Genomic DNA, 27,639 nt, shown 5'->3' with positions numbered 1-27,639 from the left:
TTCTTTGCATAACTTCTGCTGCCTTACTGCTTCTACTTACTACAAATAATCATTTAACATTTTCTTTACTTTTGTGCATTTATACTTAAAAAATACCTGGGTAAACCACATGCTACTACATAAGAAACAAAGGTAATCAAAGCAGGGTCTGTAAATGAACATTATTACAACCAGTACAGTAGATAGGATTCTTTCAGTTTTGCACTGGAATAAGTAAAGTCAGTTTATGCCTCAGAAGAGAATTAAGCATCACTTGTATTTTCACTTGCACTTTACAAAAGATGCAAATTATATCACTGCTTTGCTGCATTTGTGGTAAACTGATTCTGTGAGCATTCGAACCATATTTATTGCTAACAGAACTGTTTACACCTGTAGAAGATAGGATTTTGCCTGATTGATACTTACCATTTGACCAGGTGTAAGTTTTGGGGGCCTGTTTTGAGTTTATATTTATTTACTTACTTACTTTCTGCAGTCTTTCTCTATCAGTGTCCACTTAATAAAGACTGTCTGGAATTATTGCAGCTGATATGGGAAATAGTGAGCACACGATCCACTGTTGTTTGCCCAAGGGTTTAGTCACAATCCAATCAAGGAGACGTGCGGAATGTGACAGATGTTTACGCTATTGTGATATATTTGTAGCAATTACAACAGCCACAGCAGCAAATACCTCAAATTCAAGGAAAGTGTGCTTTGGAGTTCAGCAGATTTGCACAAAACTTCCACTGTGCCAGACCTGCCCTGGCAATTTGCCTTCTTTTACCAACTGTAACTCTGGGCTAACTGTACAAATCATTTCCTGAGGAAGGGCATAAAACACTGGACATGCTGGTGTCCCAGAGACAGACTGAAAAGTACTTAATCATCTAGATTAAAAAAAAAAGTCCTGATTTCTATGATGATTTCATATCACTATTTTGTATTCAACAAAAGAATTGCTAGAGTCTGATATGGTTGTGGCCTTGTAATACTGTAAATCACATTTCTGTTTGCCAGTTTGTGGCAACACTGACACTGCTAAATACATCCATTCCAGGCAGTGATGCCTGGTGCAGTACAGAGTTGCTGAAATTCACACCACTTGGTCACTTCTCTAAGGAAGATGGCATGCATTTCATAAAGTGGATCTATAAAACAGATGAGATTTAGGTTTTGTGTGTATTCTGATTTTGTTTTTCTTTTCTTTCCAAATGTATGAAATGGAATGAGCACTGCAGCTCACCAGAATGCTGGTTATATAGCAAGAAACAGAGGGAGTCTGTTATATGCCCTGAAGAGTAGCGTAAGTGCATGGAGGGGTGTCTGAATTTGGAGACAGAGATAAGGTAGTGCTGAAACACTGTGCAAGGCAGAGAGAGCCAATCCTGGTGCAGTCCTGTCAGACTGTCCACGTGGCAATGCCTGAAGTGAAGAATCAAGATGATGCATTTGCATTTTGCTTAATAAGTTGGCTAGTTTATTGCAAAACCAACCATGTAAGAAAATTATCGTGATATAGCTGCTCACTGTCCCTGTATCTCCTTCGTTTTAGATAATTCCTCCTTTGATTCAGATGCAAACAAACAAACACATGCTTTTCCAAACAGTCACTTATTTAAGCAACACTTAAGCCCAACGGCCATGTGGAAGTGTAAAGCTGTGTAAATCATATCAGTATTTTTGTAAAAGCTCTTCTGTGTTAGACAGCTCTTAGTTCTTCCTCAATACTTCATAGACTTGTTGTGGTTGGAAAAGACCTTTGAGATCATCAAGTTCAACTGCAAGCCCTTCAACACCATACCTGCTAAACCAAGTCCCTAAGCGCCTTATCTACACATTTCTTGAACACTGCCATGGACGGCAGTGTTGCCTATTCTTTCTGCATATACAATTTTTCCATAAAGAATTAAAAATAAGAATTGATCTCTTTCTTTTTGATTTGAATATTTTGTCTCAGGCTCTATCCAACAAGTGACAGGAAGGTTTCTAATTTAATGCAAGAAAATTTGACATCATTTTGCTCAGAGCCCTGTTTTTCCTATACCACAGCATTTTGGATTCTGAAGAGCTTATCAGCTGATTTTTTTTTCCTATAGCTGGATAAAAAGCTTCATGTGGAGCATGCAAAGTTGCAGGAAAGGCTGGCAGGCCTATGGTATGCTGACAATTTTTCAGAGTTAGGTTTTTAGATCATTTGTTTTCTTAGATAGAAAATGTCAATCACAGAATAAGATAAGGACTGCCTGTTTAATAGAGACTTGCATTGTAATTGGATACATAATGCTTATGCCTGTACCTCCCTCTGTAAATATGAAACAAATATAAATATTTAAGGATATACTTTATCTTTTACAATAGAATGGTCCTTACTTTGTATGAGAATACATACCATGTAATCTGACTGTCAATCTGCTGTTGCTCATACTGCTTGCATCCCACTATAACGACTTTGTATTTCATGTTATGGAACAGCCCAGGAGTTTTGATCTAAAAAAAATTAGCAATATTATTGAAAAAAACTTTCACAGCAGAGAGGCTTTTTATTCTGCTATTATCAACAAACTGAGAAACACTGTTTCTCCCAAAAACATGGTCTCCTAGAAGCATAACAGAGAATAAAGGAACTTGCCTGGAAACGCAGCCATGTCAACAGGAATGAAGCTTTCCATTAAGCATTAAACTTCACAAGAAGTGTTTTTACGAAAGGATTTCCTGGTGTAATTGATTGAAAATGATCATTTTAAAATATTATTTTGAAATGAGTTATTTCACTGAAAATAATAGTTTGTTTGCCAATGCTTTAGATTTGTTTGTTCTTTGAAGTTGTCACCATTTTTTTCAAAATTTCAGTTCTGTCAACAGATTTCTGCTGAGAGACTTGCCAAAAAAAGAGAAAAACTTCAAAAGAAAAGGCCTAGAGCAGATAAGGGTCCTTAAGATTTACAACCCAGCCATTGAAAAGGCTTTTCTAGTCATGCTATCTTTCATGCTTTCAGACTTTTAGAGAGGATTAACTCATGATTATGAATGAAGTTCAGTAGATGGAAAGAGGAGCTGGAATGTCTCATTGTAACATCTAAGAATGGATCTGTGTTGCTTATCTAACTCAGGTACTGATAGGAGGTATTTCCCACTACTCTTAAGCAGAGGAAAGATGGTTGTATACATCTTTTTCATCCTATTTTGATTCTTAAGTTTTAACAGGTAGATATGCCTTTACTGCGAAAAAATACAGATAAATTAATATTTCCATAAGGCACATATCATACATTTATGTACATGCATACAAACATTACAGTAGATAAAACTGAGAATTGAAGCTATCCATTTGCTCCTGTTCTTAAAGCTTTTCTAAGCAGAATGCAACCCCCCTGATTTGTAATCAAAACTGTAAAATGTATGTTTATGTTGTTGAGTTTTACATATATACGTATAAATGAATATAAAAATCTGCTGACAAACTCACTTTGATTTAGAAAAAGGATTAGAAACAAAGCTAAAATGTTGTCCAGCTATTTTCACCCCATAAAACTACAAAATACAATAGTAATAATACTTTAGTGCATTCTTTCCAAAGTAGTAGCTAGAAAAATTAGAAGGGCTGAAGACAGCATATTTTCACTGATAATTCCATAGTCATGAATCTAAAGAGAGTCAGGATAACCAAGAAGTTATGTCTCCTTAGAACTCTTAGCAGAAATCAATTTATATTACTAAAGAAAAATCAAAAACAAAAAAGACCCTAAGTAATGTCCTCATATTTTTTTTTTATGAAGAATTTACCCATACAAACTGATTTTTAATGTGTTAAATAGAGAGACTGTAGAAGGAAATAACTGCTGAGAGAGTGTGTACTTATACCAGAAGTACATAGATAGGAACATTTTCACATTTTATCCATTCTAGATAATTGTTTTTAAGATGCAGAGGTAAATTAATAACAACTGAAATTAGAGTGCTAATGTGAACGACCATGAGGAAAGATTCCTGGTCTTTTACAAAATCTCACTGAATCACAGGTTGAGCTTGGAAGGGACCTCTAGAAATGATCTAGAGCACACGGCACAGGCTGGCATCTAGGCGGGTTTTGAAAATCTCCAGAGGAAGAGACTCCACAACCTCTCTGGGCAGCCTGTTCCAGGGCTCTGCCAGCCTTATGATAAAGAAGCATTTCCTCAAATGGAGATGGAACTTCCTATGCTTTAATTTATACCCATAACCCCTTGTTCTTCAGTGGCCACCAAGAAGAATCTGGCCCCATCCTCTTCACATTCTCCCCTCAGGTATTTATATATATTGATAAGATCCTGTGGAAGAATTCCTTGGAAAGGGGGAACTTAAGAGAAAAAACTAGGGCCTTCCAGAAGCTGTGGCATTGCAGAGGCCTGCTTGGGGTAATACACAGTTGCTGATGGTTGCATCAGGATGGTTGGTAGGCACGGACTCTCCTCCCCCACGGTTCCCCAGGCAGCACAACCTGCCCTCCTCGCGACTGCAAAGAGGAGTAACGGAGGATGGAGCGGAGTGAAGACACCACGACTAAACTCTGTTGCACTCCCTGTGCTGGGTCTCTGATAAGCTGCATAGCAGCTGCCCGGTGGGAAATACACGATAAGGTGTCTGGTGCTGAGCCAACAAGGGTGGAAAATCACTCCCTTTGGATGAACTTTGCTTGAACTTTGCTCATTATAAGCTCATTATAATGTCAACACACACCTCCATCCCAAAAGTTATATATATGTATATAAAAAAAAGAGATGAACTAGGGAGGAAAGGAGGAGGAGGGATGAATTCACCGTAACTTCTGGATCAGGGCTGATCCCCCTTTCCTCCCCTTGGGTCGGGGTGCCGCCTGAGGAGACTCCTTGAGGTGGAGAGCCCTCTACTATCTTTTGAGGTGAGTGATAATTGTGCATTTGCACATCAAAGCTATCTAAAACCCTACGCTGTAGTAGGGAATTTCCTGTACTGACATCCAAAAACTGCTTTGTAAATGTTGCATTTGAATAATTCATGAACTCAACTGCTTGTTTGGAAGGCGATCGGACCTACAGTTGACAGACTGTTCATGAATCCGATACTGTCAGAGCCGGGCCTATAGCTACCGCAGTATCTGATATGTCACCTCCCCTCCATCCCCCTCACCCCCCCACTCTCAAACTGCAACAGATCCTCTCTCAATCGTCTCTTCTCCAGGCTAAACAGGCCCAACTTGCTTAGTCTTTCCCCATAAGAGAGATGCTCCAGTCCCTTAACCATTTTCGTGGCTCTCTGCTGGACCCTCTCTAAAAGCTCTGTGTCCTTCTTGTACTGGGGAGCCCAGAACTTCACCCAATACTCCAGATATGACCTCACCAAAGCTCAGTAGAGGGGGAAGATCCCCTCCTTTGACCTGCTGGCAACTCTCCTCCTGAGGCAGGCCAGGATCCCATTGGCCTTCTTAGCCATAAAGGCACATTTCTGCCTCATGGTTAACTTGTGAACCAGGACTCCCAAATCCCGCTTTGTGGAGCTGCTTTCCGGCAGGTCTTCCCCTAATCTGTATTGATTCCTTCCCAGGTGCAGGACCCTGCACTTGTCCTTGTTGAATCTCATGAGGTTCCTCTCAGCCCAACTCTCCAACCTGTCCAGGTCTCTCTGAATGTCAGCACAGCCCTCTGCAGTGTGGGCCACTCCACCCAGTTTGGCATTATCTGCAAAAAGGTGATTAAGATTTTACATTAACATCTTACATTAACATTTATATAAACTTTTTTTAGGTGATTAACATTTCCTATTGTCCTTTCTCTTGTCTTCTGAACTGAATGTGTCCTCTTTTTTACTCTATTGCTTATCAAGCTAAGTCCATCCTGCTATGCTATATTTTTAGCCCGGCATCACCGAAAATGCTATCTTATTTTCATAGCTGAAGGCATTGAAAGCTAAAGCTGTTCTTGCTTGCTCTTTTGATAAAACAAATCTGAATTATTTTTCAATATATTCGAACATACAGCAGATGAGATTCTGACTTAAATCTCAGGCACACGCTCTAACCACTTCTGACTGTGTGCTCCTCTCATAGTTTTAGGTGCCCCTAAATGACATTTAAATGCCTAAGGATGCGTATGCATTGCAGTTACTTCTTAGAAATACCTCTCATATGTAGCCTGCCTCTGAATCTCTTCTAGAGCAGCATTTACAAGGTACTGCTGGGTGGATGCTTAACCTTTTTACTAGAGGAGGTTTTGCATGGTCACATCTGGGGCTTGCATACATCCTTTATGCTTGACAAGTTCTTGTATCTCTCATTTCATGGACCAGAGGATGGGTAAGGATTTTACTTAATGTATATGGATATTTTTAATCACAGGTAGAAGTGATTATTCTACAGTTATTTTATTAAATGTCTTCAGTGTTTTGTAAATAGGCTGTGTGAAAATAGCAGGCAGCTTGTGGCTATTACTGTTGCTCAGTCTCCCCATTATAGTTAGTGAATAACCTCATAAATCAGAGGGATGAGAAAAAAAAACAAAAACAAAAACAAAGAAAAGAAAAAGCAAAATATGACCAGCAATAATGAAGTGAAAGGAAATCTGAAATTGTAAGATGATAAAACTGTGAAAGGTACCTGTTGTTCTTGAACAGAGAGGTGGCATTTCTGCTACACCTTATCTTTTAATAATTTTGGGTGATGATAGACTGACATTTTTTGTTCATTCTCATTGCTTGGGATGGGGAAAGACTTCTGGCCATGGAATGGACTTCCTTCCCTGCACGGCTTATGCAACAGTGCAAGACAGCCTTGCACCGTTCTTACCTTTTGCTTAGATTTTTTTCCAAAACAAAATCTTCTTAGATTTTTTTTTCTCTTCCAGTACTTTCCACTTAAATAGTTTTTGATCCACAGTTAAAACCATGCTGACCTCAGAGGTACAAAGTAGAAGTCAGCTAATACAGTGTCAGTTTTTTCCTAGCCATTATTCTTCATTTATTCTTTGCATCTGTCATAAATGTCTTATTTATAAATGTACTTATGTTTTCAAGTGACTTTTTAAGAAGCTTTCTTGATGCACTTGCTCCCCTTTAGGAGACACTTTTGTTTTGTAGATCATGTTAGACTTCATTTTTTTCTGGCCTTTAATTGTCCTGAATTAAGTGAGCTTTCTTTTTAAAAAAATAAAAAAGCTCACTTTTTTTTTTTAAAAAAAAAAAAGAAAAAGAAAAAACCTGTAGCCTTTAACTAAGTATTAATTCCCTCCTATGTTATGCATCCTGTAATTTCGTACAGCACATCATAACTGTGCTTTGATAAGAACAGTTGAACAGTTGTATTAGGAAATACTAACTCCCACATTATCGGTGAGAATGGTAAAAAGAGTTTGCATCTGGGAATGAGTCTTTGACATAAAATTTTACCTAACTTAATCAAAACATTAAAATTTAGACAAACCATTCTACTCTTTACACAAGTCTCATGAGAACAGAGTTCTCTCAGGAGTTTCTTATTATTTTCCAAAGTGTGACATATGTATTTCTCATTTCTCAACTTGCTACTGCACAAAGAGCACTTAAGAAAGACAACAAATGGGAAAAATGAACCACAGAGATAAAGATGACTAGAATTCTGAATTAAAATCATGTGGGTTTCCCTATAATCATTATTGTTGTCTAGTAATATGCTGTGACTTAAAAGGACCTTAGTTAAATATTGCAACCATACGTTAAGACTGATGGTTATATTTTCTCTGGGTAATTTGCACTGCACAAGGAAAAATAGAGTTCTATTATTCTTTCTCAGAGCCACTGCTTTGGTTTTTTAGGAGCAAGATACAAAAAAAAATATTGATATATATATATTTAATCTAATTACATTGCTCTTTTGCCAGTCTTGATAGCTGTCATGTTGCATTGTGATGATATGTCATATAAGCGATACATACTTACTTGCATTTGCTAGTAATAAAAGTATATACTTGTACTTTTGGGTATTTTTTTTTTCTACAGGGGAAAGGTAGCTTTTCTTATTTCCTGATTTTATGACAGGCTACTTTCTACTTTGTGTAACTTACTCTGCAAGTAATTTCATTGACATCAGTTGAATTTTTCATCTTACATAAAACAGGTTTTCCTTAACTGATTTCACAAGCATTCCTACAGTTCTCACTTACACTCATGATTTAGCATCTATTCAAAATGAGTTATTTTAGTGTAATTTTGGCATGAATTATGGCTGTTTTCAGGGTGCGAAAAACAATTATTAAATAATTTCTTTACATGTGTGCAGGTCATTTCAGAAAATGAAACTGAGACTAGGCTTTAGGGAATCTTTTACCAGTTTCCCGGAAGGAGATTTATCAGTTTATCAATTCTAACAACCCAGTGATTCAATTCTATTAGTAAAGGAAACAACTCAACTATTTGTGTTTTTTTTTTGTTTGATTAGATTATTTTTTGATATTACCTTTCAGATAGGTGATGCTCATTTTAGACTTGTAAAACAATTCTATAGCTGCTCTATTTCTCTCTCTTAAAAAAAAATAAAACCAATTACTATAGCTGAAATGATTTTTTTGTTGTTGTTTTCCTAATGCTGAATAAAGCTTACTGAATTCATAGTCCAAGTTGAATGGAAAATGTGTGAATATCTTTTTAAATAATTACTAAAATTTTACTCTCTCTGACTCTAATTAATTCAATGTGTGATTTTTCTTGTGTTGCAAAATCATGCTTTATTTTGCTAGTCATAAACTTTAAGCTAGTCTTGTTACATAGTGTCTTGTCTACCATGAACTTGTAGACTGTCTCTAAGGCTGACTGCATGCTAAAAAATGCTGTTTCTTTCAATTTTCAGATTCTTTCTTATGTTAAATGAGCACTAAAAACTAATGCCTGACACTTACCTTTTACACCTGTGTAATATGTTACCCAGAGCTGTAAATGAAATCACCACTTTCTGTTTCCACTTTTTTTTCCTTTTTTTTTCTAGCTTTCCATCTCTTGTACCAAAGCTCCCTATTTTTTCTCTAATTTTTCTTCTGCAGAGACTGAATGCTAATGTGGAACATCATAAATTATGTCTAAGGATAATACAAAATTGCTGTCCATTTCTTTCTGCTTTTCAACTATAGCAGTGATATCATTAGTAATTTCCAGTAATTGGGAGGGGTGGAGGAGATAGAGTATGGTTGTCATTTCTTAGAATTGCATTACAGATTTCTTAATACAATTGACAATTATCCAGCCCTTTATGTCCAGCATAACTCATGCCATTACACCAGTATTTTTTGGTAGCTGTCTGTACACATTCTCAGAATATATCTCATTAAAGATGCCATTTACTATATTAAGGTACTAGGTTTTTAATTGCTTGCTAAATCAATAGTATTTGGACATGCAGGGTCACTGGTAGCATCTAGAAATATGAGCTTCAAATTTTCAAGCTAATAGACTGAGGCTTGACTTCATGAAGAAAGTTTTGCTTCTAATGAAGGCGAAGCTGTAGAAACAAAAAACTTTGCCCCAAAAACTTAAACTCTTTGACATTTTTGTCCAGAATAAAAGATTAAATTAGAAAGGTTACTATAGCTCCTCTGATGACTTGTAATTAGCCCATTTCCCTCTATACATCAGTTCTCACCGTGCTGCTTCTCTTGATTCAAAGTATTCACTGAGTGAAAATGCTGCTGCATTTCATGGGCAAGGCAGTCCAAGCAAAGAAAGAATAGGAAAGCAAAGCAATGGAACTATATTATCTGGAAAGCATGGCTTTATAAATATCTTTTTCTGCTGAAATATTTTAATAATTTTTTCCTAACATCCTTTTTTTTGGATGCAGTGTTTGAAAACCGTAAGTGACCCTTTATGAGGCCAACTATAATCAATGTTTGTCCTGTGCACTGAGTTAATGATTACAAGTTAATCTTCTGTGGGGCTGAAGATGTGGTACCAAGATTTTTAATGAAGTTAACATTTATCAGACTCCTTAGTCCAGATGAATTCCAGAACTACCTAACCAAAAGAGGGTTTTGCTTCTACTAGCTTCCAATGCTTACCCCTAAAAAAGCGATTACCTGCTAAGCAAATATAAATATGTGGCACAAAGCAAAATTACGGTCCCAGTCTATTTTTGTGTAAAATGATTGCCAGTTAAAACTTATCAAATATACTATTTTTGTAATGTTTTTGATGGTCTGTTCTGCAATTTGTATCTGCAATCTTTCCATCATTACCAACTACTGGCAAAGTTTATGTGGCTTCTCTTCTTCTTCTTCTTGAAGTTGTTCTCTTCTTCTTGAAGCTGTTTCTCCATGAAACTGGTTTAGCTCTGACGCCTCTTTACCCGAGAATTTCAGTGCAACTTTCCGTGTAACTAACTGGAAGTTGAGATACACCTAGGCTAAAAAAAAAAGGAAACCTAAAGGGGAAGCTAAAGCCATACTACAGGGAAATTTTTATTCTCAGAATAACTTCCTTTGACCTAATTGGACAAATATTTTAGTGTTGGTCCAGGAATTTAGGAAAACATCTATGTATTTAGGTTTCTCTGAAGTGAGATTTTCAGAAATGTCCAGTTCTACCCAACTGAACATTCAGGGCATTCACAATGACTATAAAGTTTTATGGCATGGGGAGCACAGGTCTGAGAAAGTTCAGGACCGAAAATCTAAGACTTAGGAGAGCAAAAAACATGGAGAAACATGGAAAAGGCAGTTTTGCTGAGAGTCATTGATAGTCTACTTTTTCCTGACAGGAAGCACATAATTCTGGCAATATTCTTAGTTTCTATAACAGTAACATGGTTTTAATATTGATGTTCAAATTATGAAGTTGTGAGATTTTTCTTTCTCTCCTTCTTTTAAACTTCCAAAGTCGACTGCTCAAAGACATCAAGATGGATCCATTCTTCATAGTAAAAATATAAAAAATGAATATGAAAGCTACACTATTCCTCCATTTGGAGGTTTGAATTTGTGGTTTGAATTTTTCCTCCCTATAGATAATCTGTACAAATAGTACTAGATTCCTTGCTTTTGAGCTATAAGTTTGTTCATGACAGAGCAGTGCAAAACCTTTGACTGGCTTTACCTACACTAGTGTCTCTCCCTGCAAGTGTTTTCCTCTATCTGATTAATCCAAATAAATCTTCTGGCTTCTCTGAAAGATGCAAAGATTTCTTATATTTCTTTCCTTTCATTTCATCAAATGTGTGAAATGCTATTCTGCTGTTTATACAGAAAGAGCTAGCCTCATCAGTTAAGTTTATAACCCTAGTGTGATTGGAAAGCTAGTAATACTCAGAGTAAAATTTCCCATGAGAGCCAGAGGCCCCGTTTCTTACGTAGTCTCCCAGTTCAGGTAAAAATGAAGAATAGATGGTGAGAAGGGAGCTAGTATTGCTCCAGTTCCTGGAAGTTCACTGGCATATTCTTACTGAAAACTAATATAAGTTGTTCACAGCCAATCTATACAATAATTAGGCATGATTTACATGGATCTATAGTCCTTGTATTCCAATGTTCTAGGGTTGGCCTCATTTAGTTTATAATTATTTATACATATTTATAGCCTTATCAAGAATGCTACTCTTTCAGATACTCTGTTTACCAGATTTAGGAAGGATTTAATATATTTTGAGGTGGAGGATCAAGGGAGATAATATACAGTAATCAAAAAAAATACACTTACCTGCCTGAGGTACAACTTCAAATGTATTTACACAATTGGTTTATTCTAAAGCATGGGGACACCCAAGCATAATGGCGATTACAGGCTTAATGGATTATTTTAATTACTTATTTGGGAAAGTTCCCTGTTTTACATTAAGTCTTCCAAAACTATTTAAATGTTGATTGAAATCACTCAAATGGATGCATAGTAATCCCATTCTTTATTGTCTTCATTGGTTTCTGGTGACACATTGTTTAAAAATCAAAACGAACAGGTTTAGCTCTATTCATTCCTTATATCTCTCTACTAAACATGAGCTCTTAGCTTGATTCACTTTGTGGCTGTCTCATGTTGCAAGTCAGTCTTAAGTACTGGGCTGTAAAAGGAAAAAATATCCCATTGAAATTTCATTGTCTCAAACATATGTTCAGACATTTCTAAGGGGCTTCAAACCAAAGAAGAGAACATCCTTAAAGCAGGCACAGTTCCTCAAAGTGATCATCCTGCAGCTACAATTTGCCTGTGTTTTAGAATGGGATGTTTATTCTATGTGCTCGTGGTCTCTTTGTTACCCATAGTGACCTCTGAAATGGTAATATTAGAATCATTTACTATTGTATTTTTAGCTGTTACTGCACCCACAAGACTTTTTATTATCAGCAGGAGTGGCAGTATTAAAAAGATTTGTGGGTCTCAGAAGACTCAAAGCACAGTAGGGATGAAATTACAAAATTATATTGTTATAAAATATATTTCTAAAACTGTATACAAAGGCTTAGTGTTAATGAAAGTAATTGATAGCAAATACTGATTTCTTTTTACATCACCAACAAAGCATTTTTTCAGTAATAATGAGGCTCTTTTTAGTAACAATAGCAAAAAAAATGAGTCTCATGAATCATTTATGTGGCCTCATTCATTGCTATTATTACTTCTGCCATCAAATATTTTGGGAATTCAGCCCCTTTTTCTCTCTGTCTTTACATCTCACGTAATGGTCTTTCTGTGCTTTTCAGAAGGAAAATTGAACTTTCTTCTTTTTAATGTACAGAAAAGTACCAGATCTTCCATTCTGATTCGGAATAAATGTTCCCCTTTGCTGAAGCTTTTAACTGAAGGAAGCCATAAAAGATGAATAATTGCTAAAGGAGAAACAAGATAGGGGAAGTAAAAACCCAATGTGCAGAAGGAATCCATTTTCAAAAGGTCAACACCTTCAGTACAGGATTTGCCTAAATTGGCCAAATCCATAACGTTTTAGCTATCAGTAATTCCATAATACTGAAAAGACTAAGGAAGTGCATTGGAAGTGTCATGCCTGTGTAGGTGGTTTAATTACAAGTAGCAGTGCATGCTGCTTAGAGCACACAACGAGTGTCAGAAGACTTCGCTTCTTTTTGACTTTGTCTAAAACTCATTGAGACAAGTAATTTAACCTTCACTGCTTAAAGGTAATCATCCATATATTTGTCACCTCTAGATTGATTCATGTATTCTGCACGAGGCTGCATGTAGAGACTATTCAGAAACTGTCCACAGCACATATCACCCATTCTCTTCCACTGATTTTAAGAAATGAGATTTTTTTTCAGTTAAATGTCCTCCTCCCTCTTCTTCTGTCAAGGATGCTCCTCATCTTCATTATCATCCAATTTAATGTGAGCAGTTGTTCTTATAGCCAGGTTTTATTTCTGGTTTATATCTTCCTGCATCCATTTTTTAACCTTTACTTTATACCTTCAGTACTTTGGAAATGATTTATATGGTCATGATAAGCTGAGTTCTTTTTCTTTTTGTGGCTTTAGTCCACTGTCCCAGGCACCTAAAACACAGCACATGCTGGGAAGACAATCTCCGTCCTCAGAATTTTTCTAAAATTATGACATATTAAATTAGTTTAGTTTTGATTTGGTTTTGGTTTTGGTGAGATTACACTGATAATTGCATCATCTATAATGCATTTAAAAAAAAACACTAAATACTTAGTATAACCTCTCTGTGTCTCAGTTTCTCTATTTATGAAATGCTCATGGTAATTTTTACATCCTTTGTAGAGCTCTGAGATTTTTGGATGAACAATATTATGCTGCCATCAAGTAGTGTGCTACTAATTAACATTTTTCCCATTTTTTTTTAACCTGCAGAAAATAAAGTCCAGCTATTCTTATGATAAATTATTTGGCATATTTCTGATGAAATCTTTTCCAATAGGAGTTTCATGTCATTCTCATCATCTTTTTTAAATTAGCTAATTATTTTAAACGTTAAAAGTAAGTACATTTTTTTCTAATAGCATAAGAAGAGTGATAGTAACAAATACCATCTTGCTTTCTTGTATAAAATATGACAATGAAGTCCGAACGTTACATAAAGTGAGATCCTTCTAAGGTACAGCCTCATTATTTTGCATCACAAATAACGATGCAAAAAAAAATTAAATTAGTCTAATGTCAACGTTCTTGTTGCACTAAATATGAATTTCTTCTGTTTAATCAGACAAGTTGTTCAGTTGTATCAATCAAATACTGGATACAGTTTCATTAGCACTTTAAGTCCACACAGCCTTTCTCAGCAGAGGTTTTCTCCTTTCTATTATTTTGATTTTTCAGCTAAACCACTGTAGTTCACAAAGCCATGGTCTAGCTTAAAACAAATCTAACTATAAAATTTTATGCAAAATGTTTCATTTCTTATACAATTGCATTAATGCTGGATGCTGACACAAAAGTGTAACAATGCATTGCTGGAGATGAAGGGTAGGCAATAGGATTGCCCCTCCATGCAGTGACATGTCCATTGCTTTAAACAGATCATGAGCCAACACCTTTAGCAGACAGTGAGGGAATCAGGTTGCTAGAAGCTTCTTATTTTTTTCCTATGCAAAAGGAGAAAAGGGATGGGGGAACATAGGAGAGGAGTGAGTCTGGATCCCCAGGGTTAAAATAAATTTTCTGTTCAAATGTTGAGATCACGTTTGTTGCTGCTGCTGCTTCTCTCTCCCCTTCCCGCCTCCCCTTTCTTTTTCTTGTCTGCTTCAGATTTGCTGTCTTCCATTAGAAACATGTTAGACACAAGATCAGTAATAACTGAAAACATGAAATGGAAGTGTTTTCAGATATACCAGTGAACTTTTTACCTCATAGGGTTTCACTGATGATTTTTCCTATAAACTACCACAAAATTTTAATCTATAATCTTTTACTGAAGTGCTTTGTTAATGGACTTATCTGAAGAAATTAACATTTCTTTAGTAAATTACATTTATTTTTTTCTATATGATTCACGTTTCATAATTGAAATATGATCTGAACTAAGCAAAATATAATCACTGCAGAATAATGAAAGGAAATGACATGAGCATATAAAAGTGCAGAAGTGATGTGATGTAATAGCCATTTCTTTCCCTCAAGACCAGACTTCTAAAAATAGTGGTCCTATCTATTCCTCTAAAGTATAATTCCAACAGCTATCACCAACTCAGGAAAGATTTAATGCAATTCACATGTTTAAAAAATACATCTTTAAAAGTCCAATCATTCAAATCTGTAATTACCCATAGACCTTTTTCTTCTCTTAGTCAGCCATAGCAGGAAGGACATAATGTATGAAGACATCGGATTTTCTGGAAAAATGTTCTAGAAAACTGCCTTGAATTTCTGTTTTAAAGCATGATTCCTGTCTCCAAGCAAGAAGCAGAGAAAGAGGTGAGCTCTGCAGCTGCCATTTTGGAGCAACGACAACAAAAAGCAAAACAAAAAAAAAAAAACAAACAAAAATTCTTCAAAGCTTGTTAAGAAAGAAATCAGAAACCTGGGAAAATGGAAGAGAAGAAAATGAAAAGCTGCTGGGGGAAGTATTTGTCAAAAGACTGTGACAATATATCCTCTGCTCTGTTTGCATGGGCTTTCTGCGCACGTCGAGCAGTAGTGACAGAAGAGCTTGTTTGTGATGCTGAGTGACTCACTGCACAGAAGATGAATTATTTTTGAAGTAAGTTTCCAGCATCTCAGTCCTCCCACTGGTCTTCCAAAAATTCCTGTTACTTTCACAACTGTGAGGAAACACAAATTTCTTTGGAGCTGTGATTCCTAATCCAGAATAGGCCCTCCGAGAAACCAGTGGTATAGACATAAAGAATTTAGAGAACAAGATGTATATTGCCTGGGGTATATTTGTCACCAGATGGTTAAAATGGCCTGCAGCCTTAACAGAACATAAGTCCCCAGACAGAATTGGTGCCCCATCAGACTATAGCATTCTGCACATTGCCCCTAATGAATATTCTGGGATATTCCCTATTCCTAGGATAGGGAATCCAACTCAGGCCTAATTAAAATATAGGTCACAGAAAAATACAAATGGATATTATCAAACTGCCAGCACTTAAAATACCAGTCCTAGCAATCTGCGCAAGGATGAATCCATTTTGTTAAGATCAGATAGGAAAGGAGAAATACCTATTAAAAGAGGTGAGAAGCACCCAAATGAATAATTTCTAAAACAATGACAGAAGCAGCTGACACCCAGGTCATCTAGACTTTCACAACATAGGCTGGAGTTGAACCTACTAGTTACTAAGTGCAGGTCCAGAATATGTCTTCCTAGAAGCTTTTCTGCAACAAAACCAGATGCCAAGACAAACTTCAGTGCTCTTAAAGCTTTCTTACAGTGCACTAATCATCAATCTTGCACTGTGCGCTGTTTTCTGTCCGTTTGGAGCTGCTGCCCAAGTGAGAAAGTGCTTAAAAGCATGACTTCTTCTTTCATATGTAAAGAAACATGAGAACTAATTGTGGTTGCAATGACCAGCCTGAGGACACTTGAAGGTACTGTTATTCAAAACATGTGGTCTGTGCCCCAGTCACCAACAAGAAATTTGGATTTCTTTGATATCCAGATTTGTTTACTATAATTTCAAGATGGCCTGGGCTCTTTTTTATGGGACTGTGCAAAAGGGGTAACAAAAAGGACTTCTCATCTCCAGAGAATTTTGAGTAGATTAACACATTTCTCTTTGATTTAGAAGGAATTGAACCAGAGAAGTTAACTCTACTAGAGAGTATAAACATCTAACAATCCAGCATGACTACAGTTGTCTTACCCACAAATGACACCATGCAACACAAGTCTACAAGAAGAAATCACAGTCTCAAAAAGCCTGCTAACTGCTGCTAAGCCACCCAAACACCTAGTTACATTAGTGTCTTCTCTTGTCATAACAATGGTTTGCACATCTGCAATGGTTTTTCACTTCACCAGAAGGAAGGTAAAGAAAGTCAATTGATTCATACTTGAAAAATATAAAGCTTTACAGGTAAAAGAGGTATTTCTTCCCTCTAATATAATACAGCCCTCTTTATGGAGTACCCCAGCAATCTTCTAACAGAGCTAATAGTAATATAGGGATAAGATTGAAAGTGCCACAGGGCATTTCACTAGCAAAATTTATTGTCTAAAGGTGTTATTCAGTCATGGGTTTCCAATAAATATAGGCTTTGGAATGAGATCTCTAATTTTTGTAAGTAGTCAATGCCTCAGTTTTATTTCTGACCTTATGTGAAAATGTGTGAACTTGTCTCAGGTTGGGGTATGAGTCCTTTCTGACTCTAGAACATGAGCTCTATGCAGAGAAACAGCACTTCCCTGGAGCTCATTAAAGACATTCCTCTCATAACTCTGTTTTGTGCAGGAAAGTTTAAGGGCAGTGGGAGCAGCAGGTTTGAAATAGGCATTTCATTAGTCTGGACCCTCCTTACTCTGCTTCGGTACCCTGGTCCTCTCCCTCCAGCTCCCAACCTTTGCAGTTTTGAAAGTGTATGAGAATGCAGCACAGTGCACTCTGCAAACAGTTCCAGGGAAACTGAACCCTGACTGAAGTAGATACTGTGTGTTAGAGCCATGGAAGGAAGGTTCAGAGGAAAAGCTGCAATTACAAGTATGACTAAGCAGGCAGATTTATACTGAAGAAAGACCTCAGGAAAAAGGGTGAAGGGGAGCTTAAAAAGAATTAGGGAACAGCTGAGTGCTCCAAAAATACAGTATTAACAATCGCTAGCAGCAGCAGTAACATTCATGTGCCAGAAACTCAGCTTCCTGTAATAGGTCCCAGTTGCTATAGAAACTTTACAACTGGGAGCTAAATAAAGTAATTTCTATGCTAGTGTTGGTGTCTGCAACTTCAGCACCTGATGCTAACCAAATTGTGCTCAATAAACAAATTTAAACTTTAAAAGCCTGCAATGAGTTCACAATGGTTTCTATACAACTGATTAATCTCAATTGATCTTGTCTTAGAACACAAGAGCCTGAGAAATCATAGGAACAGAAAAAAAAAAAAAAAAGCTACTTGAGGCCAATATGCCTTTACCTTTTCCTTTCTATCTGATTTTCTACTTCAACCATACACCTCTCTACTCCTTCTTAACTTTTTTATTTTGAAACTATCTGCTTCACTTCTCACCTCATTATTGAGCCTGATATCTCTAATCCTCTTAGACAAATTAATTCTTCATGGAACTGCATTTTGCTCTTGCATTGCTTTTTTTTATATAGCATTAAACATTTACTTCAAGTTAGGAACTTTGGAAGGCAGGTTAACAGATAAAGGACAAATCTTTCTTTCCAGATCTCCAGTGCATAATCTTAGGGGTGAAAAGCAAGGCCACAGATTTGCGGAAGTCGACCCAGGAAGTGCTAGCCATGGACACTAGAAGAAACTGCCCTCTGCCAGCATGCATAGGTTTCCTGAAGAGTATAGAATATGTAAGCCTGTTGAATCTGGCATTCTAAGTTAGAGAAGCCTTTTTTTTTTTTTTTTTTTTTAAGAAAGAATGAACTATTGTTATCGTTATTGTTACAAAGCTTTCACAAGGCACTGTACTGTGTAGGAAACAAAAATCATCAAAAACATTTCAAAATGCAGGCCATATTCCTGCTTAACATTAACAAGATGTCCAGCTATTAGAATAGATAGCACTGGTGCAATGAGTAGTAGTAGGACAGACTTAAATCTGTTTAAAACTGCTTAATAAATATTATGTATATGCGTAGGTATCTCTGCAAAATATGGGCATGCCAGAAGGAGGTGAAGTTTCAGAGAGTGTTGCAGAACCACAGCTGTGAACGCCCTCTCATTGGTAACTTATTAAAATTCCTTTGAATTCTCATTCAGAATGCCCAGAGTACTCCATAAATAACATGTGGAGGAAAGGGTTAAGCCACCTATGATATACAGCACTTTTTGTGCAATGAAAGTGGAACAAGAACAGCAGCAGTGGGAGGAAGCTTTCCCTCATTGCCAGTAATGGTGAGCAACAACAAAAGCCGCCTTATCCTTGAAAGAGGAGCTGAAGAGAACTCTTGGGGAAAAAAGATATGTATAAAAAAACAGAAGATTAAATTTCTGCCCAAAATGTAGGGTGAAAATTAAAGGGAAGGAAAGATGAGTAGGAATGTCTAAGCAACTGCTGCAGGAGGCTGATGGGCTTTCGGAGCAAGCAGGTAGAGGAGCTGCTGGGAAGGAGCCCCAGAGGCTGCCTCACCACGGCTCCCGGCGTCTGCTTGCTGGGATGAGAGCTGTGGTGGCAAGGCCTCATCAGCTGAAGCATGAGCAGTCCCTCTGATCTGAGTGAGTTTCAGTAGCAGGGGCTCAGGGAAGGCACCTTTTGCGGTGCCTGTCTGACCCTCAGAGGGTTGGAGGCTCGGAAAGCGCACACCGGCCTCAGACGTGAGGCGGCAGCTGGTCGGGCAGCCCAATCCAGGTGGCCAGTGGCCTGCAGATCACCCTGGGCTTTGGCACGCAGCACGGACAGCTGTGGAGCGCGACCTGCCCCGTAGCTCGCCCAGAGCAGCCAGGAGGCGGCCGGGCCACCAGCCAAATGTGTGGATAGCCCGCTCCTGGCGCAGCTAGAGAGGGAAGTTTACGTGAGGCTTTCTGGGACATGGCTCGAGAAGATCTAGTCGGTAGAGTAACCGTGTGTTTTGTCAGTGGTTGTACAAACCGAGGGGCTCTAGGTATGAGGCCAAAGTCTTTGGAACAAATCTAAATGTTTTTGTTGACGCATATTTTTGTTCATTCAAATCAGTCTGGTGACAGCTCCATCTAAAATAACCTAGGCCTTTGGAAGAAGAGCTACACAGCTTGTATCTTATTGGAAGCAACATGTTTGGGATGTATATATCTATATATACACTATATATATATACACACACACATACATACACATATGTATGTCATCCTAACAGGGGTAGTGGCTGCTCGGAACTGAATCCTACCCTTGCCCTCCAAGGCGAGCCAGTAAGGAGATATTGAAATAAATGTAGTCCAATAAGGCCTTGATACTTGCTTGACACAAAAGATCTGTTTGCAACCCATTTAGGAGAGCTTAGCTCAGTATTTCGTATATGTTTAAATGCTCTGTTGAATAGGAATGAATACACAGTATTAAGTTCCTACTTAACTTGAGTATGACAAGAGTTAAGACAAGTTAAGAGTTATGACAAGTTAAGAGCTGACAAGGAGAAGATAGACTTTTGGGCTGCTTAACGCTGTTTCATCCTGTCCCTCCAGTAAGACTGAAATGTTGCTTAGTGAGTGGAGAGCAACATTGCTTATTTTTTCATTTGAAATATTTCTGGGAAATTTTGCTTGATTTTTTTCTCTCTCTTCTTATGTCTTCCTTATAATGCCTGTTTATATTACTTACTTAAGATGTGCTGGGGAGAAGATGCATTTTAATTCACATTCCTATCATGCAAGTACATTAAATATTTGTGCTGCAGAGCATCATAGACTGCCCTGTGATGGTTCTCCTTTCTGGCAGGAACTGGGCTTCCAAGTACAAATTGGGCTCACAAAAGCAGAAAGTTGAAAGCTGTGCTCTTCCCTGCCATGTGTCTCAGGATCTGCCAAGCCTTCAGACCTTCATTGCAAATCTGAAGCTATCTTTTCTGATGAAGTTAGGGGGACAGACAGAAACACTCTATTTCTGAAGGTCCTGCTCAGGCTGTAAGTTTGCAGTGAATTTCACGCCAGCGGATTCCCATAATACAGAGGTTGATTGGATTTGATGGGACCCTGCTGGAGCATGAAGTGACTTTGCACATAGAATTCTGTTGCAGAATAGATGGCCAGAAGTAGCCCTTAGTGCATCATTGTCTTGGGGATGACTGTTTCCTTTGGAAATTAACTCATTTTAAGAATCAGTATTTGCCCATAGATTTCACAAATAAGCAGACCAAAACCAAGGATTTTCATTATTTGTTCCTGTCTCTGATTTCTGATATTACCCCTGTTTTATTGTTCTTAGACTAATCTAAACAAAATGAATAAAAAATAAATTATGGTAAAATGAGTGATAAAATAAACCATGGCTTAGAACTTGCTAAGACTTACACACCCATTTAATTTTATATGCACAAAGGGTCATCGCACCGAACACTTACAGCACATAAAATTTAGCATGTGCATAATTATTTCTGAGACCAGTGCATACAGGCTTATCTTTCAGCGCACAGGTAACAGTGAAGAAGCAGAACTTAAAAATCTAAACCTAAATTCCTCTAAAGCCTAGGATCTCAAAATGTAAATCTAATGTTTTGCAGGCCAGCAATAATATTTGCTCTTTAATTTTCAATAGAAAAGTCTGGCTAAGCATTTTAATATGTTGGTTTTCTCACTATTAGTTTTCACAATAGTCCGATGTGTCTAAGCATGTTTTGCTTCAGTGAAGGTATTAGGATGATATTTTGGGGTCATAAAATTTATCTAGAACATTTTTTTAGTGGGAAGATAGTAGGAAGTTGTTCGCTGTTGCTGGGAAGAGTTTCTCAGTTTCTTGTGTCACATCATTTGCTAATTTTGCATCTCAGTCTCACTTTCAGTTTTATGTATGTTCGTGACAGAAACATGAGCAATTTGTGCATTTCTCCTATATATTTAACCAATTATAGTTTTCCTCTTTTTAAATTGTGTGCCATTTAACTTGAAAGAAACGTATGTTGCTAAAAAATAATAGTGAGAAAGTGCTTACCAAGGACCATATAAACCTTTTATGACTCTAAGATGCAAATTGGGCTGACAGTTTCCTTTCCCAGCCATGCCATGATGAGACAACTGGTGGTAGCTGTTAAAGGGAGAAAGGTAGTTCTGAAATCTGCTTCCATGGAAGCAGGAGGGTCTCAGTTCTTGCTGGGGGAGTAGGGAAGTGCTGCAACTTGGGATGCTGGGAGCACTTTAGGAGATGCCTGGATCAGGAAGCATGGCAGTAGAAGGTGGTAAGGTGTTTTTTGTCTTGTTTTCCTTGAGTTATGTTGTTAGTCAAGTGAGAGTTATGTAATCCACAACTTTTGTTTGTTTGTTTGTTTTTAAGATTTTAAAATAAGTTCATGAATACATTCCCTGTAGAAAATTTTTTTTTAATGTGTGTTTTTTTTTGTTTTCTTTTCCTGTAAGAGTAGCCTTTCTGCTCAACTGATATTTATTTCATTCTTGATTTCTGTTCTGACAGACTTCTAAATTTTGTATTTCAGTGATGGCAATGGGGGAGAAAGAAGTGAGACAGAATGCACTAGTTCTCTTAGAAAAAAACAGATAAATTATCTAGAAAGGTAACTACTGAAACCTGGATTTGAATTCATGAGCACTGAACCATAAATCATTCTGCTTTTCCTAGCTCTAAAAATAAAGTTTCCCTTCTTGAAGCAAATGTACTCTTCCTCTGTTGACAGTGGCTATGGTGTCTGTTTTCTCAAAAGCCAGTGAAAGTCTCAGCAAGGAGAAAATGGAGGAAAATGCATATTTCTTGAAGGATCTAAATTGTTCAAGAATGGAACAGTATGGGGCAAGTTAAATGTAAAGGCAGGACTACATTTAGATCTGAGTCTGATGAGCGATACCGTGCCTGTAGCTATTTAACATGAGTGAACCAATACTGAACTTTGCTGATTATCAGAGCATTTGAATGCCAAAGGTTCTTAGCATGTAAGTGAACATAAAACAAGCTTATATATCTATTAACATAGTGAAAAAATGAAAAAAGAAAAAAAAAAAGACTCTAACAATAATCTTAATACTTGTCGGAATCCTTGTAGGGGATAAAAATAGGATTTTTAAACTTTACAAAATGAATGCCCATGCTCAGGCAGGTACAGTAATCTCCTAGACAGCCTGAGTGATACATGCAATACTAAGGGGCTGTATTTTACATTACATGGTAATTTTTACATAAGACCACCTATAATTTCCATTCACAGGAAACAGAAATTTGGTTTTGAACAGTATGCTACCCTAGAAAAGCCGTATAGACTGCCCAAGTGGGATGGTAGTTTTCCTTTCAGGAGCCCTAGGCTTGCCATTGACATTAGGAGAGTACTGGACCACAACAGCAAGCACTCAGGTTGGATGGATCTGCTTTGCCAACCAAAATGACAGAAGTAACTTTTTTTTTTTTTTTTTTGTATTATCGTTACTCATAAGGGTTATTACAAAGCAATAAAACAATGACGGAGAATAGAATGTACACTCTTGCCTATAAGAAAGCAGATACTAGAAATATATCAAATACATGTAGTTAAGGAATATAAATAAGATGCACCAGCATACATGTTGTAGCTTTCTTATCTGAGTCCATGAACATGAATCTGAAGGGCATTAAGTGCCTACAAACATATTAAGTGAGATTCTCTAATTCCTGTGCACTGCAGCTACAGGCAGACAGCACAAGATATTGAAGCTGAGACTCAAAGAGTAGCTTTCTTCTAGATGGACAAACTTGATTTTTTGACAGAGCAGGGAAAGTTCTATCTCTTCTTACACAATTACAAGCCCTGTACAACTTGTCAGGCCAATAAAGTCTCATTGAACTGAAAATGCCTTCTAATTATGGTGTATGACAATACCTGTAGAAATTCATTGCCTTCAATAGAATTGAAGAGGTGGAACTGATTGGACGTTAGTGAGAACTCTGGTAAACAATGGTCAAGAAGGAATAGGATTCAACACCTTCACTCTTAGTTCAGTTGTTTGCACAAGGCTAATGAGAACAAAATCTACTGGTGTGATATGAATGGCTATGAAATCCTGCTGAACATAAAGATGCTGTTGTAGAAAGACAGGCTTCAGAGTAAAAGTGTGCACTTGAATAGTTTAAATCTCTTCAATATTCCCTTTTCTAAGAATTTTATCTTATTAAAACTAGCTTTTATATCAATTACTATTCTATCATGATGCTTTTCTCCAATTGTATGACAGGTGAAGTTTTAATCTATGGAATTCATTAGTTTCTGCTGCTTTTGTGTTTTCATCTGACTTTTGCGTTTTCATCCTGTCTTTGTTTTGGGCTTTTTTTATTAACATTCTTATGGATGTGTCCCCAATGAATGCTTTATATTTTTCTATTAAATGTGCAGTATGTTTGATGACAGATTTTATGTAAAGAGTAACATGTCAAAACAACTTACATAAAGTGATAGATATCAACATATCAATAGATTTATCAGGTTTATCTGCATGCATATTTAAAAATGCCAAGTGTACTTTCAACTCTTCTGGCACGTCTTCTGAATCTCATTCAGAGATTCATGCAACCTTGAGGGAGTTCGGAGATGTGAGGCAAGAGAGTAATTAGCTACTTCTTTAAAGGAAATCTGCCCTCACTGACAATATATGAGCCAAGATCATGATGATTCTTGCAGTGTTTAGTACATGGGAATGATTCCACGATTCAAAGAGTGGGTCTTGCCGCTTAGTATATTCGAAAATATTTGAAGGATTGAGGATTTGCTCCTGACATAATGATGTAACCCTGGCATCACAATGAAGAGTATTTCTCACTGCAAATAAGGTCACAGATGTATGAACAGATATATGATGATGTATTTCTATCTCTACAAATTTCTTGACCCATACATGGTTGGAATGTGCTGTTACAAGCATGACACACAGGGAATGGAAAATAATAGTGTTTTCAGACTTTCTCCTTACTGCTGTTTTATCAGAGGAAAATTATTATAAACTGTATTTGCTATTTGATATTCATGTCAAGTTCACACAGTCATCTGGGAGAGATGAATTTTTGTCTGTGTCTATAGACAACTAGCTAACTTTCTCTTGAGACTTGCCTCTAAATAGATATTGAAGGGAGATTGGGGAGTAGTGTGGGATGTTTCAGGAACCTTACTCTAAAAGGATATTAGCAAGCATGTTAGCTAAAAGAGTGTCTTTCTAGAACTTCTGTGAATTTTTACCATTTCTGATACGACAAGTTGCAGCCTCCCACAAGATAGCATGAGCTGAACACTCCCATCCTGGCAGTTCTCTGTGCTCACACAGCGCTGCAGTTCTCAAGCGCTACACACAGTGCATATGAGTGCAGTAAGAGGAATTCTGAAGACATATCTGACAGAAAAGTCTTTTTGTTTTGTTTAGTTTTTTTTTTCTGCAGATCTCCTCTCACCACTGCATCTGGCCATCTTGCCACTTTTCTCATGACACTGATTACTTATATGTCCACCAAAATTGTTATGGTCATTGGAAAACGTATGTAAAATGATCCTGTCAATGACAGATTAGAATGGAGCAAGCAGATTATTTGCATATAAGAGATCCTCTTCTCTTAAAAGAAGTACCTTCCCTTCACAGTTTTTCTATGTGATAGTCTGTCCAGGTAGCTTCTTCATTTCCTTCCTCTGTTCTCTGTGGCCACTATCTCCTACTAAATGCTATTTTACTCCCTCTACTTTCTGTTTGTGGTTATTATCTCTGCTAAATGCTGTTTTACTAAAAGCCATACTCTGAATGATGTTACTATAAAAGCCCTTCATCTTCTGATAGTGTTGATCTTGTAACTTTATAAATCTAAGAAGATGATTGTGGTCTTAAGTGAGGCCGTCTGTCTCCTTGAAATGAACCTTATTTACCAGTTAGAGGCATGTTGATATGAACATAGTTAATTCTGGGCACCATGCAGCATCAGGATGCTTAATTCTAAGGAACTTGGGTTCTGTGCTTGTCACAAGGTTGATTTTTATTTTCTTTGTCAATCATTTCCTAAAGCAGCAGTACTCTCTTTCATAATATTTTCATTTTTTTCTGGTTATATCTCATATAGTCTGATATTTTGCTTTGACTGAATTGTGCTTAAATAGGAAATGACATTTCCAGAAGAAGCTTAGAGCACATTTACAACACTAACTGAAGAGCTGTAGCAGAAGTCAAGGCCTCGTTTTAAAGGTATGGAACATGTGTATGTATGCCTGTATCATTAGATGCACATAATATTTCTACTGTCTGTTCACAGTAGTATTTTACAGGACCTTTTTGAGTCCAGGAAGCACAGTAACCACCTTTGGATTAGGCAAAACACCACTCTGTGAGCTCTATTTCTCAGCTTCCTGCTTCCAGCCCTTGGTGCATGCTGGACACATACAATCTTAGTATGATGCTCCACTGTGTGCCTATACAAATGTACAGTTTGTGCACTAAGACATGGTCATGCGTTTTGGGCTCATGGGTCACCCATCTAAACTAAATAGACTGCATCTGGAACTGTGCCACATCATGGAAGTCATGATGGACTTCCATGGAAGTTCATCCCCCCCATGGAAGGGGGATGTCCTAGCAGTCGCTATGTCACTAACCAAATAAGGCTATGACAGAAAAGGCTAAGGATGTAATCTCTCTTGCAGGCGAATACAGTACAATATAGGCAAAATGCAAGGTTCTTCTAAGGTTGTACTAATGTAGAGAAAAGCTCTGTGACCTTCCTATGTTAAGACCACTGTTTTTCAAATTGTAATAATTCCTGCACAAAGTCACGAGGACAAGTTGCATTACTAGAAATAAGGGCAGTCAAAGAGCAAACTTGCTGGAGTTAACAGAAGTCTAGGATGTACCATAATCATCCTGTCACCATGAATACAGAGCCCTCTGAAGTCAGTAAGGCATTTATTTTTATTTTGGTGGTCCGTTTACTAAGTGCTGTTCCCATCACTCTTTCTATTAGAAGCCTTCAAGATTTAAGTATTTTGAAGGCTTATTTTTCCAAAGTGCCTATCAAAATTTCATGTAACAGATGTTATTTTACCACACTTCAGGTTTTGGGGAAGAAAACTGCGAAGGTTGTGAAAGTTTTCACAAAGTATTTAGTATTTAACCCACTACTGAGCACAAATATAGTTGGCTCAGTTCAGAGGAGGTGTTGAGAACTGGTGCTTTACTTCCTTTTAGTGCTGGGCAGGACATAAACAGACTCGAAGGGACTTCTGGAGGTCATTTCAATACTGAAAACAGAGTCAGCCTATATGACTGACTATGACCATTCATATCCCTCTAGAGGTCCGCTTTAACTTCTCAAACCTCATTTCCCCTTTGGGAGGCTTGAACAGTGTTCATGATAGAGCAGAATAATAGAGCAGAAGTCCATAATAATGGACTTCTGTCATTGCAGTATATAATTTCTTGAGTGTATGCCTCAATAAATAGTGATCTGGGGATTATAAACTCTACATTGGCTTGTCTAGTGGTGGTATGCCTTGTAGAGAGTGCCAAGGGCTCATCACTTGCATCTTGGAAGATGAAGCTTGAGACAAAGATACTGCGAGGGTGACTGTCATCAAGCCTGGCTATTTCTTCCTATCTATGTATGGAAGGTGAGATTTTTTCTTAAGACCTTATACTCTTGAAGTTTTTTTTCTTTTTAGATGGCTTATATGGAATACTATGATACCACCCTGTTTTGATTAATGTATATTGACTGCAGGAAACTAATGCTGGCACCTAGGCATTTATTTCCTAGCAAATGAGAAATGTGCTTATATGAGAGATAACAGACATTTCTTTCTGAACTGCCTTTAACTGCCTGTGTCTTCCTTGTGTATATATATATTTTACATGGAAGATGCTATGATTAGTAGCAGTGTTAAACTCATCTGAAACCTTGAACTGTGTGGACTCCTTTAAATGAAGATTAATTCTTTGAACAGAAGCATCTGTCATATGAGGAAAGGGTG

This window comes from Tinamus guttatus, unplaced genomic scaffold (genome assembly GCF_059628265.1).
Source record: "Tinamus guttatus ecotype Peru unplaced genomic scaffold, ASM5962826v1 Tinamus_guttatus_pri_ptg000145l, whole genome shotgun sequence".
NCBI classification, from domain to species: domain Eukaryota; kingdom Metazoa; phylum Chordata; class Aves; order Tinamiformes; family Tinamidae; genus Tinamus; species Tinamus guttatus.
The sequence above is the reverse complement of the archived record's forward strand: the minus strand, read 5'-3'. Positions refer to the sequence as shown.